The sequence below is a fragment of the Spodoptera frugiperda genome, chromosome 23 (genome assembly GCF_023101765.2).
Source record: "Spodoptera frugiperda isolate SF20-4 chromosome 23, AGI-APGP_CSIRO_Sfru_2.0, whole genome shotgun sequence".
Taxonomy (NCBI): Eukaryota; Metazoa; Arthropoda; class Insecta; order Lepidoptera; family Noctuidae; genus Spodoptera; species Spodoptera frugiperda.
In genome coordinates this window covers 10291250-10297477 of record NC_064234.1, presented here as the reverse complement: position 1 = coordinate 10297477, position 6228 = coordinate 10291250, and positions in this window count along the sequence as shown.

Here is a 6228-nt window from a genome sequence, read left to right as displayed (position 1 = left end):
GACTTGACTTATTGTCTACCTGTGACTGAACTAGAATGGGAGGACTTTGTAAATTACAAACTGCAGTCAGTCAGGTTGTTACTCTCAGCAAATTGGAAGAGTCGCGAAATAAAATTGTGTTGCAACAACTTGTTTGTGACGGGTTCTTGTTTAGGTATAAGTAGTAGTAATGGTTAACAATTTAATGAAATTGATTTATACAGTATGGAGATCATAATACAACTAAATATTTCAACGAAATTTATTTATTTTCTAACAAAATATAAATTAAATTAATTTAATTTATATTTTGTTAGAACTAAATTCTGTGTTAGTGTCCATGTTCATTGACCACAGAAGAGTAGTGAGTATAATATTGTAGTTTATCTAGGAATGTAACTGGCACGCGGTGCTGCTGTTATAATGCCGTAATTGTAAAGAGTGTTCAAATTAGCTCATAGAGAATAATGTACTTTTTGGCTTACATACTGGGTCTATGTCACTAATTTTTCGCAAATCGTCAGCCAAGATCATAATAAATATGTGGTTTAAATTAAGTCATAAGAGGGCTCCCCATAATATACTTATCTAAGTATGTACACTGATAATATGCCTCTAGACAGTCTGGTATTTGCCTAGAGACCACCCTTTACTAACTTGTACCTACATATTACCTCAGACAATATTACGTTTCAAAAACATTGTAATCAGACTTTCAATTTAAACTTTTTGACCTAAAAATTAAAAGAATTTTCGTATTTCAGCCCTTTTTGTGTATCTTAATTTTGGTGTCGTTTGTAAAAAATCTATTAAACACTGAAATTTAGTTTGAAAACAGTAATTATGCGTAGAATTACATAAAGTTTAAACCATGTAATTAAGTTTGGGTCAAACTTGGTCGCAGGACACATTCCAATTAAGCCTATTATGAGATAAAACAATTTATTTAAAGAACGTGGTTCACATTATACTTACCTATCTGTCTGCCCTTGTCCTATACGTACTAATATTATAAATGCATACTAATATTAAAAATTTGTGAGTATGAGTATTTGTTGCTCTTTCCCGCGAACGCACATGAACTTTGGAATTGTAGTAGATTATGGTCTGAAATAAAAAACACATAGGCTACTTTTTAACCCACGGGACCGCGAACGAAGCCCCTGGCATAAACTACTTTAATTATAACTACCTATACTTTTTTAAGCTTTTTAATAATATAATTTAGGTAATGTTTAAATAACTCTTAATACTCTCAAACGACAAAGATGCAACTTTTCTATTCATGACGATAATACACAAAATATTTGCTTCTCCATTAAAAGCAAAAGTACCTACCAAAAACTATTTCCACAACCATCAAATAATCCCAAGATGAAGCAGCAGTCTACTTTCTATCTTAATACTAAAACCTAAAGTCTTAAATCCCAAAATCGATTGGAATCAGCACCCACGCTTTTAGTTACACGTGCCGAACCAATCGAAGCGCTCGTGGCAGGTACACGCTCCAAATGCCAAATGCTGCTGCAATTTTATACAGGAACGTTTTAAAAAGTGGGATTGGGGTGGAAATTAAACGTAGTAAGATTTATGGATTGATTGGAGTGATTAAATTGTTTGAACGGATAATTATGAAACGTAGAGTGTTTTGTTCCTTACTAAGTTAGTTTGTGTATTTGATAACTTTACGCCTTTAATCGCCGAAGAGGTAGGCAGAGGTTCACATTATGACATGTAATGCCACTGTACAATATACACTCACATTTCAAAATTTATGTTGTAAGTCCCATGTAATAGGGAGTGAGCCTATTGCCATATACGCGGCACGTTTCCAGACTCCGTGTTTTGAATCTACAAAACACGGAGTCATAGTATATAGTCTGAGAAATTTTCGAAAAACCGAAAAAAATCGCCCGAACCGGGAATCGAACCCGAGACCCCTTGCCCGGTAGTCGCACTGGCAACCACTCGGCCAACGAGGCAGTTAGTTTGTGTACTGTTTTATAATTTTGTTAAATAAAAAGTTTTTATTATATTCGTGTAGTTTTATTCTTCTTTACCAATTGTTACATCTAAACAATGCGCAGAGGCTGGGGGTAAGAGAGAAAAAGGATCGAGACCAACAAGTAATCCGTTTTTATACAAAATCTATTGACAACCGACAATTTGCTGTCAACGTCAACGGTGTCACCTGGGTTAAAAGGATATGTTACAGTTTGTTGATGTATTTTGTTAGATATACAAAAGTAATATAATATGTTGTTGTCCGGCAAATTTATTATTTAACCACGTCTTGACAACTATCTTTTTTTATTCTGATAATTTGACATCACAATCTAATTAAAAATCAGCTAGCACTAGACACCATTTATCATTAAAAAACGAAAACAATTGAATACATGACACTATAATCTAGCACGAACGAACCACATTTGTATATTCATAAGTTGGTAACAGAAACAAAATCACGAAAAATATAATAATATGTATATTGTATAACCAGTAAAGATTAAGTAAGTACATTCGTCTAGTGTTCACAGCAAAAAGGAATAGGACAGAAGATTCACTCTGCAAAAATTTGTTCAGCTCAACTTTTATAGTCTGAATTAGAGCGTGGCCCTACTTGTCAGTAGTGCTGTTGCTTCAAGAGGACGCGACGGAACGGAGCAATGCATTGTTCGCCCTATCAGGGTTGCGACGACGGAACACAACTAACTAAATGGGACCAGTCTTAAAAAATATATATGGCAAACGACACCAAGACAACGTAACGCAGCGCAACTAACAAGAGGGGCCACGTTCTTATGGTTTTTTAAATATTATGTAAATAATAGTCCGCTTCTCTTGCTCTTGTCATTCTTTTTTTCGAATAATACGCTCTTATGTTTGTACATTTGCTTTAGTTCAAGTATACAATGTTTATTAAATGTACAATTTTCCCAACACAGTAAGATCAACACTGGTATTATGGTACCTTACAAATAAACCCTCTGTATTTTCTGCAGCATGGCTCTTTGAAAGTAAAGCTGTGACGTAGCCAAGTTCAGTGGCAACGTCGATGCACTCCTGAACTGCAGTATTGAGTGCATTCAACTGCATGAGTTATGTTTTGCTTGAAGCTTCAATGTTCAGTTTTATGAATTTGGTTGTTTTTTTTTTTAATTTACTGGTTCTTTGTTTCTGTATTTTTGTGTGTTGGAGAATATCGTAATTGTATGCCATTTTAGTTAATTTAACAATGTGATTGAAAAAATATGCACAAGCTGTTAATTATCATAACAAACATACTTTTATTGACTGCACAGTTGGTTCGGGAGCTAGGTAACTGGCTGCTGTGCAACGTGTAGATTCGATTCCCTCACGGAGCAACTCTTTGTCATGTCTATCTGAAATTGTATGTTTGTAAACGCACCCACGACACAGGAGTAAATCTTAGTGTGAGGCAAACTTTTTAAAAAAATATGACTTTCTTTAACATTTGTTGCCCAGCCCATTTACCTACTCATACACATCGAAACTTTTTACAAGATACAACTTTTTGTATATTATGGGGCTACTATCGAGATTGAAAACGACAATATTTCTTCTCACAACCCAACAGCCAAGACTTCACAGAAATTCTTATTCCATGTCTCATATTTTGATGCTACGTAGGTTTTAGACGAAATTCCTAGGTTCCGTCCATTCTGCCATCGTAAAACTATGCCATCAGTAGATATGGCTAACATTTGCTCCCGTAATCCTCTCTCGGACGTCGAACACCCTCAGGAAGATTAGGGATACTTCTTTGTGATGTCTAGACTAGGAATATGACGGTGTATAGTGTGTTTTTTATGTCGGTGCTATTTTTGTTTGGTCCTTGAATATGTTGACTGGGTTTTTTTGGGTTCCATTACTCGTTTTTATGTCATAATCATCATCTCCATACGTGGACAAAATATTAAAGTTTCCTTAGACTCTATTGGTATTGTCATCATTATCAACAACCTGTACCTATTACTGTTGGACTATGGGCCTGTTTTACTTATGAGAGTATATGTAGATTATTTCTTTAAAAAAATGCCCCACTCTAGAGTTTTCTCCTTTACAGTCATAAAATTTCACATGCACATAACACCCAGACAAGCAACAACAAGTTGTCCATCACTCAAAGAGTTGCTCGGTGGAAGAATCGAACCTGCTCCACGTTATATGACAGCCAGTTGCCTAGCCACCGCGTCAACCGTGCCATTGTAGTTCTTAGACCTAACTTTCTACAAGATTCTAAACCTGTAAAAAATCTTCATTTCAACTTTTATAATTGCACAATCGGTCTGAATTAGAGCGTGGTTATCGTGGATGAATGGGATAAAGCTACGCTGCGTTGATTCGCGATAAAGTAACGCAACAGAAAAATAGGGCCAGTTATAAAAAATATATGGAACGTTGAGACGATGCAACGCAGCTATACATTCTACAAGGCTCTTTAACCCTAATTACAAAAAAATATATACAACTTCTATGTTGCCACGTGTACAATAACGCTACATATATTAGATATGTAATTTCCTTTACTATAACAACACATCTATTATATACATAAGTTTAATTAACAATAGCTCGTACAATAACATAGAGTTTCATCAACACAGTTTAATTATTACCTGTATTTTGCTACGAACAACGGATAAAGCCGTATTCATCTGATCCGGGCAAATATAACATTTATTTGTAGACTCACGTTCAGTAATTATACTCGGATTTATATGTAATGGTTATAATAATTCGCGTTAGTTTCTGTTAGTCTACTGTATTGTTTATTCAGTTGTAATGCTTGAGCGTAATTATTGTTATTTATTGGGAGAAAATAATATCTTCACGCCGTATTTAACTTTGTCTACTTTGTTACTCTTAACTTAACGAGTCATTATCTATACTTCTATACTTAATATATAAAGCTGAAGAAAATCTTTGAAAGTACTGGTCCGAGTTAAATAATTATTTTTGTGTTGGATAGTCCATTTATTAAGAAAGGCTATATAAATATCACGCTACAATCAATGAGCCGTTCGGGCGAAGCCGCGTGGAAGTAGCTAGTTATGTCATATTTTCGTTTATTCTTATGTATTTTTAATATAAGGTATTGTCCTTTCTATACCATCGAAGGTATCGATGCAATACAGCATTTTTCAATTTCAAAAAGTAAAATATAAATACCTATATATCTTTGTCTGATAGACGCGCAATAATATAACGATCAAACCTACCATTTAATAAATGTCTTATTCACAAGCAAATGTTCATCCAATTAACTAATAATACGGAAGCATTTAACTAAAAGTCCATTTTTTACTCTCCCAGCTACTCCCACTAATTCCAAGACTAGACACCAAAACAAAATAATCTTTGATTTCAATCTAAGCTGGTGCTGTCTCTGCGACTGTCATTATATCTAGCATTTAGCTTAAATCTGATGTCTCAAAGGAGACCTAACCGCAGGTAAGAACAAGTATATAGTAGCCAGCACAACCAGATTATGAGCTTAGTGCTTAACGTGACAGCGACGTATAGTGAGCTAGGAATTCTAGAATGTAACTAATGAATGTTTGTTACAGTACTTGTTGTAGGAAATGGATTGAATAAATGTGTGTTAAAATGATTGGCTATATCCTTAAGTATAATATTTTTTAGTATAACACCATCAAAACAAAAAAGAAAGTCGACCAGTATCGATACGTGTCAAGCCAAGTTAATTTTAAATGTTTGTCCTTTGTATTTTCAAAAGAAATCGTTAGCCAGGGCCAAGTGAAAATTCACACAAACCACTTGATGCCACTTTTGTCCCCTCCATAACTGAAAACCTATATATATTCATTTTTTAAACTAAGCAAGTTCTATCTAAAAATGTTCACTTTATTCACCATTTAAAACAGGAATCTCATCAGGAATTTACTTGCTACCATTTCATTTCTTACGTCAAGCATGGACCTGATCTTATTAAAATAGATTTTTTGCTCAACGAAACTTGTCCCAACAAATAGCGTTACAACACATCATTAAGATTCAAAAAGAGAACGTAACCTCTAAAAAACCTTTCCATTCAAATATTTTTGTAAAAAAAGAAACATAACAAACTAACAAAAAGGTCACCAAACATGAAAAGATTTCAAACGAATTTATTTTAGCACTAATGAACATTCATACCTGAGGAAAACTTGAATAATATATAAAGTAAGCGAGTAGCTTCGGTCCCTAGAGGGTTGTAACTCA